Here is a 7,786-nt window from a genome sequence, read left to right as displayed (position 1 = left end):
AACCTTAGAAGATGGAAAGATCTCCCATGTTCCTGGATAGGCAGAATTAAAATTATCAAAATGGCTATACTACCAAAAGTGCTATACAGATTCAATGCAATTCCAATTAAAATCCCAATGATGTACCTTACAGAAATAGAGCAAGCAATTATGAAATTCATCTGGAAGAATAAAAAACCTAGAATAGCTAAAGCAATCCTCAGTAGCAAGAGCGAAGCAGGGGGTATTGCAATACCAGATCTTCAACTCTACTACAAAGCAATAGTAACAAAAACGGCATAGTATTGGTACCAAAATAGACAGGTAGATCAATGGTACAGAATAGAGGACATGGACGCAAACCCAAATAAATACAATTTTCTCATACTAGACAAAGGTTCCAAAAATATGCAATGGAGAAAAGATAGCCTCTTCAACAAATGGTGCTGGGAAAACTGGAAAACCATTTACTTCTTATGTGCAAAGGTTTTTGACTTTATCACCTCTTCTAAAGTCAACATATTAATTGTAAGGAGGCACAAGCATTACCTCAATTATGCTTTTTAATAAAAACGTCTAAACATTTAAATGTGGAATCATAACATTTTATTATAAATTAATTTCCTTTTACTTTTCTCTACCTTTGAGTTAGGTTACTATTTTGATTTTTTTCTAATTATATCAGCAAATTTGGTTTGGAAATAGTAAAGAAGATAAAGTTATAAAATATTTTATACAATATTTTTGTGTATTTTATAGACATGCAATGTCTAGTCAGCATTAAGTCTAATGAGATCCATTCATATAAATGCTTTTGCTGTTACATTATTAGATAAGATCATCCAGGAAATTGCATAAAAGATTATGGCCAGAAAAAGGACCAGTGCCCAGGACACAATCCTTGGGCATATAACACATAGATTGCATTGGACCACCAAACGAGATGGTGAGCAGCAGCCAATGAGGTAAGGAAAAAATGGGAGTTATTGATGCCTTGGAAGCCCATGGAAAGAAAGTTTCAAAAGGATGTAGGATTTTCTTTGTTCAAGACTGCTAAGAAGTCAAAGATGAAGAGAGAGTGATGTCCTTAGCCCTGGGCAAGACGGTGGCTGTTGACAACCACAACAGTACCAATGGAAAAAGTATGGGGGAAAGACTGCAGTAATTTCAGGGCTTAAATGAAAGTAGAAGTTAAGTTTTATTTTCTCTTTAATGAAGATAAAACTTTGTACATAGTGAGAATTTCAGAACAGTGGAAGGAACTTTCAAGATAAATATTAGAACATGGTGACAAAAAAAAAAAAACAAATGTTTACATTTTAGCAGCAACATCTTTTGATTCTTTCAGTCCCACATTGTCTTATAAAGGACAGTACATCTGTTACAGAAAACATTTTATAAGATATAAAATTTTTAATTCTGGTAAAATAACATAAATTTTAATTAGCCACAAATAGCTAATTATAAGCTTGAAATTTAAATTAAAAAAAATTCTGGCCTGTAGAAGGCACTCAGATTATATTTTTGAATGAACAAGTAGATTATTTTAAAAGATTGATCTATTTACTATTCTATGGAAAAGCATGTAAAAAAAATCCCTAGATTATATTAGACATTTCCAGACTTTCTGCCAGGATTATATTTAACTTTGCTTCTTAAAAGAAAGAACATTAAGTCCTTCTTGGTTTTTACCTTCAAAGAACAAGTAGATATTTGACGGATATTTGATTAGTAATCTATGTAACCATCGTAGCTCAAATGTTAAACATTACAATGAAAATCATTAGTCTACTTAAAAATGGAAAGTGAAAAAAATATTCAGTGACATTTCTTTTGTTTTGAAGCACTATACTAGCATTTTATGCAGAACATTTTAAGATCTTGTCATAACAATGTAACATATACCACTGCAGTGGAATTTTTTCCCAGTGTTATTTTTTCTTTAGGCAGAACACCTCAAAATACAATGATAAAATTGTATTTGCTGGCAAAGCAGTTTCTATTAATCATCATAGAGCAGCCTTAGGGCAAAAGACTTTATAAAGCATGTGCTTGAAGTTGTTTGAATACATAAATTCAGGTAAGCTTGGAAAATGAATAGTAGGCTGAAAATTGATTGGTGGAGTGGGCTTCTGCAAATGTTTTTGTCATATTTTGAAAACAATAATTCAGCAGCTAACATAGTAGTGGGCTCAATAAGTAGTTAAGTAGCTAAATCTAAGGGAATTGAAGGCCTGCTGCTGACCAGTAATTCACAAGTAACTTTTCCCTATTACAGAACAATTTGTCAATAAAAAAGTCTTTAGTTAGGTCACAATTAAACACTTGTTCCTCATTCCAAATTGTGTCACCTAGCATGGCACACACCCTTCACCCCTGGATATAGGTTGGTGGTGGAAGACAGCGTGGAGGGTGAGAATTGAAGGGGATTCTGGATTGCCAAGAAATTAGGGATGTTTTCTCCTCATGTGATCTTGAATATGCATTGCCCTAAATGTCCTTCAATCAAAATTATGGACTCTATTTACTATTTCCATATACTCCCTGGAATTCTCCACATGAAAACAATCAAATTACTTCCAGGAGAAATTGACTTGGACGTTTTTTGTCCTAGCCCAATGAAAATGTTACAGGTACAATTATTTTTGTGGAAAGGATTAATAAACTCAAACATAAGGAAAAATATTCCTCAATGACTAATTTGGATAAACTAATGATAAAGAATTAAGTTTTAATACAATGATAATAATTCTCATCCTACTATTTGCAGATAATATAAAATAATGATTTTATTTTTTTCTTTGCTAAATTTCCCATACTTAAAAACATTTCTAACACTAGAATTTCAAATGTCTCTTTTCCCATATTGGGATCATGCTTGGACTTATCACCCATTATTAGACATTTATTTCAAGAAGTTTCTCTCTCTCATTCCCCCCTCCCTCACCCCCAACTTCTCTTTCTCTTCTTTTCCTCCAATCTCCATTACTCCTATAATCTATTATGGATACTATAGTGAGCTTAGGATATTATACTATTTCTTTAAAGGGTACTATGATGTACAATGTGATGCACTATATCTTGAAAAGTTCTTAATTTCAAGATCACACATAATTCAAAACAAATTAGTTCCCTTCATTAGCAAATTTCAAAGTTCAATTTTCTTCTGTTCAAGCTTCTAATGAGTGATAGTTGTGTTTACCAACACAGGAGAATATAATCCATTCTATTTAGAATGGCAAATTATTTATAAGCCTGTTCTAGAGAGGGCATTGATTCTTTCTGTAAGTAATCAATTGTTCTGGGATGAAAACATTTTATCTTAGTTCACATGCTGCTGTTTTCAGCTTATGCTTATTTAGATTTTCAAATTTAATCCACAGCGGTTACTTTTTGGTTCAGTTTCCCATTTTTGAAAAACATAGTAATGAATTTTTTCTTTATAAAATTTCCTCCAATCCACTCTTTTCAATGTTTCTCCCTCCTTAAATAGGTTTTATTAAAATGATGCTTAATCACCACTTAGTATGTAGTTTTTCTTAATGACCTCTACCATTTTGCAAAACACTCCATGTATTTTGTGAATCCAGGTCTGATACTTGAAATGACTTAGAAGTCGCCTGTCCAATCTCTTCATTTAATAGATGGGAAAACTGAGGTTCTGACAAGTCAAATGATTTCTTCAAGAAGTTAAAACTGGTTAAAACAAAGGATATTTCTCAAAATTAATTTCCAAAACAGTGTATGTTGGATCACTTGAAAAAAATTCCCCAAAATTTGTTAAACAAAGTAAACACATTTTAAACAAAAGCAAAATAATTTCATTGGAGCTGCATGAACTATTTAAAAAGTAAAATTGTCATTACTTCAAATATATAATCTTGAAATTTTCATTTCAATGAATAATACCAACATTTTTTTCTTCTAAAATTTCACAGGAATGGTTAGTTATGCCCTTAAATATGCCTGTGGCTACTTCTACACTTGAATTATTGCATAACTATTCCTGCTCCACATATGATCATATAGATGATCTTTGTCTGCTTGTACAACCTTTGGAAGATGTGTTTATACTGAGTGGCCATGTCCTAGGACACTGATGATGGGTCTAGATGAAACTCAGAATAGCACTTTAATGGATTTGCTGCTGGCTATGGAGAAGTAACTTTGAATTAAATCAAATATATTCTTTATCTTACTGTGAATCAAGACAGGAATTCCTGCATGGGTGCTCAGTATTTAATTTAATCTACAAAAGAATAAATTTCCAAGCACTTCCTGTATCATAAATTCCCATTGCTACCTCTTTACCTTCATGTAACATGTAAATCATTTGTTCTATAGTTGAAATATATGCTTTAGTATATAAATATTTCAAGTCTTTCTAAGCATTTCAGAAATGCTCTCCAAGGTAGAATGCCATAGACTTCTAACAAAGCTATGAGTTAATCTCTTGTAGCTGTGCAACATAAATTTAATTCATCCGATTGCTGGATGGATCAGTTTGTGCTTATCTAGTTTTAGTATTTGGTAAGTAGCAATGTGAAATTTATTAAGCAAATGATCTCTGGGATGTAGAGTGGTCTCCATTACAGAAGCAACATAAATCTGATAGCTACACAGACTAAGGGCAGAAGCAGCAGTGAAATAAATGTATCAACCCCTGAATCGCTTTTTGAAATAAAATGCTGGAGCTTCAGTTTTATTCATGAGTAGGAAATTTTAATGTATGAGGTTCACTAAAGAATGAGTACAGTAGTAGCTAGCTGTGTCACAGACGTGTTTTTAACAGTTCACTATTTGAAAGAAACTCTAATGCTGTCCTATTGCTGATGCATGTCATATTTTACAAACAGGAAAAATTACAGTCATTTCACTTGACCTTTGTCCATGTAAGACCACACCTCTTAACTGCCCCTTTCCCCATTTCACTCAAAGACATTGCTTTGTCGCATACAACTCTTCCCCGTTAAACCTCTGCATGGTAACTTGATTTGCTCTTGATTATATTGGTTATACATATCTGAAACATAAATATCGTTATCATTTTTATTATAGTATGTTCCTTAGAGTGGAAAATACATTTAAAACCAGTAAACCTCCAAGCAAAAACTGCGTAATTTAATGATAGTTAACAATCATAAATTGTACACATAGACTACATCTTGCCACCCTATTCTTTTTTAAAATATAAAAAATAATAAAACTTAAAACTTCCTTGTTATTTTCTTTTATTGTATTTGGGCATTTATTAAAAGAAGAAACCTGTTCTTTAGTAAAAGAAGAAAACTGTCCTTCTTTTTAACAGCAATTTTGATAAAGCAGATAAAAGTGATAGCTAGGCTGTTTATCAAGTGCATGTTTTCTAATCTTGACTTCGTTTATCTAGCCTGTATTTCCTTTGGGGAACATTACCAGAAGTGGCTACCCAGTGTACTTTAATCTTTCTAGTTTGTGATATGGTTTAACTGTGAACTTTATTCACATTATCCTATCTTCACATCAGTAGTATCCAATACGAATTAATCTTTGTACAAAAGTAGATTTCAAGTGTAATCCTTGCTATGTGTAGTTTCACTTGAAAATTGTAACTGGTTTTCCTTTGATTCAAATGTGAAATGCAATGAATAATTTAGGCTTTTCTAGTTCAATTTCTAATCATGGATATTTAAAAATATCTGAAGGATGAAGGATGAAAATATTTATAATTAGAAATACTATTAGAGAATTGCAACATATTTTGTATGGTTCCTTTTTCTTGATTTATTGATAGATTACTTCAGAAGGACAACCTTACATGTGGGTAGCTTAAACCTTACAAAGGTCATCATAGGGCTGTATTACTAAGCTCTCAGACATGATAATTTGTTCTAAATGTAACTATAATGTTATGAGATTAACTAATAGGTCCTTAGAAAGTTAGAAAGAAATTTGAAATGTCTGTCTCCTAATTCACAATACACCATCCTGCAAAACAAAGATGATTTATTCTGTTTTTATGTACACTATTAAGTGTACATTCTCATCTATCTCAATTCTCACATAATAACTTTGGAATAACCAATAGTGGTAATTACGCCCATTTTAAATATTTGCCTAATGTTGAACACTGATTTTTTTCAAACCTTCTTCTATTGTATTTTTTCTAGGATATCATTATTTTGATCATATTTCTCTAGACATGTGACAGCTTGAAATTATGATTCAATGCCCTTTAGAACAGATCATGTTGTAGATCAATGTGCTGTCACTTTCTTCTACCTATGGGATAGCTCTTCCTTCCATGTTACTTAGTCAAAGGGAGTATGAAGTAGTGAACATGATCATTCAAAAGTTAAAATATCAATGCACATTTCCCATCAAATGGGACTCCTTGAGAAGCTGTTATTGCAACAACACACTCATTTGAAATAAAAGCAAAATGCCTCCTTACATAGTAGTCCTCCACTTTACTGAGATAGTAGCTTTGTATTTTTTATATCCCTCCCCAATAAATTTATCCCATTACTTCCCTCAGAATTCTGAAAAATAGAATGTGTCAATTCCATGTTGTTCTTCAGGGTCCCTTTTCAAACTCTCATTCCAACATCCTAATAGTTTTCAAAAGGAACTCCCTTTCTTACGTGCCTTTCTGAATCTCCATCTCCATATCTTGTACTATCATTTCTCTTATAATTTCCAGAGTATCTTAACACTCATTAATTGTTTAACCTTGTATCTCATCTATGTTTGGACATTGACTTTATATGTTAAAAATACAGATTAAATACATAACTGAGGAATAAAGGTAGTGAATTAAATATAATGTATTTATATTTCCTCAAAAAACTCACTAAGATAAAAATAAAGGGATATTTTTAAATGTGGAAACATACTGACAAAGATAACCAGAGTAGAGACAAGCACAAGCCTAATTTAGGGGATGGAAAATGTACAGATAGATGGTATCTCATTTAACAGTCTAGGAAAATTGAATCCCCAATCTGTGAAGGGCAGGAAACAACCTCATGAACACTGAAAAATATCCTTTAAAATTAAAAATTGTCAATGTTAGTTTTCTGTTGGGAAGTAAGGACCTGGTGGACTAAAAAGAAGATAATCAGTTGAAAAATTTAAGCAACAGTTAAAACTGCACACTCCTTAGTCAAAATAAAATAAAATGTAAATAACAATATGTGTTGACAAGGATATAGATTATATATATAAAATAGTGTTTTTTTTTTTTTTAGGAGTGCAAGCACATACATAGGCAAGAGAAATGAATGTTCATGTCCATACAAAGATTTATACATGAATGTTCATGACAACTTCATTGACAATGGCCAAAAATGGAAACAGCTTTAGGGTCTATCAGTTCATAAAATTGATACAACAAAGATGGTACCTTTATACAATGGAATACTACTCAGGAATATAAGTAAAGAATCACAGTAATGCAAGAACTGGGATGAATCTCAAAATCATCTTGCTGACAGAAGCAAAGCACAAAAGATTACAAACTGTGTCCCATTTATATTCATTGCAAAATCACCTATGCTCACAGTCTGGGGTAAGGACTGAAGGAAGAATTGACTGAAAGGAACCTCAGGAATCTTGATGAGTGGCAGATATATTCTTAACTGTGGAGGTTTGGTCATAGGTGACTACAATTGTCAAAATTTACTAGATCATGTCCTTTAAATAAATGCGATTTATGGTATATCTCTTATTTCTCAATAAAACCGATGAATGAAAAAGCAGTTTATAAAACAACAAAGAAACAAGTAGAACCTTGGATCTTCTCAATCAATGCCTGTTTTCAAAGGAG

This window comes from Sciurus carolinensis, chromosome 12 (genome assembly GCF_902686445.1).
Source record: "Sciurus carolinensis chromosome 12, mSciCar1.2, whole genome shotgun sequence".
In the NCBI taxonomy this organism is placed as follows: Eukaryota; Metazoa; Chordata; class Mammalia; order Rodentia; family Sciuridae; genus Sciurus; species Sciurus carolinensis.
The sequence above is the reverse complement of the archived record's forward strand: the minus strand, read 5'-3'. Positions refer to the sequence as shown.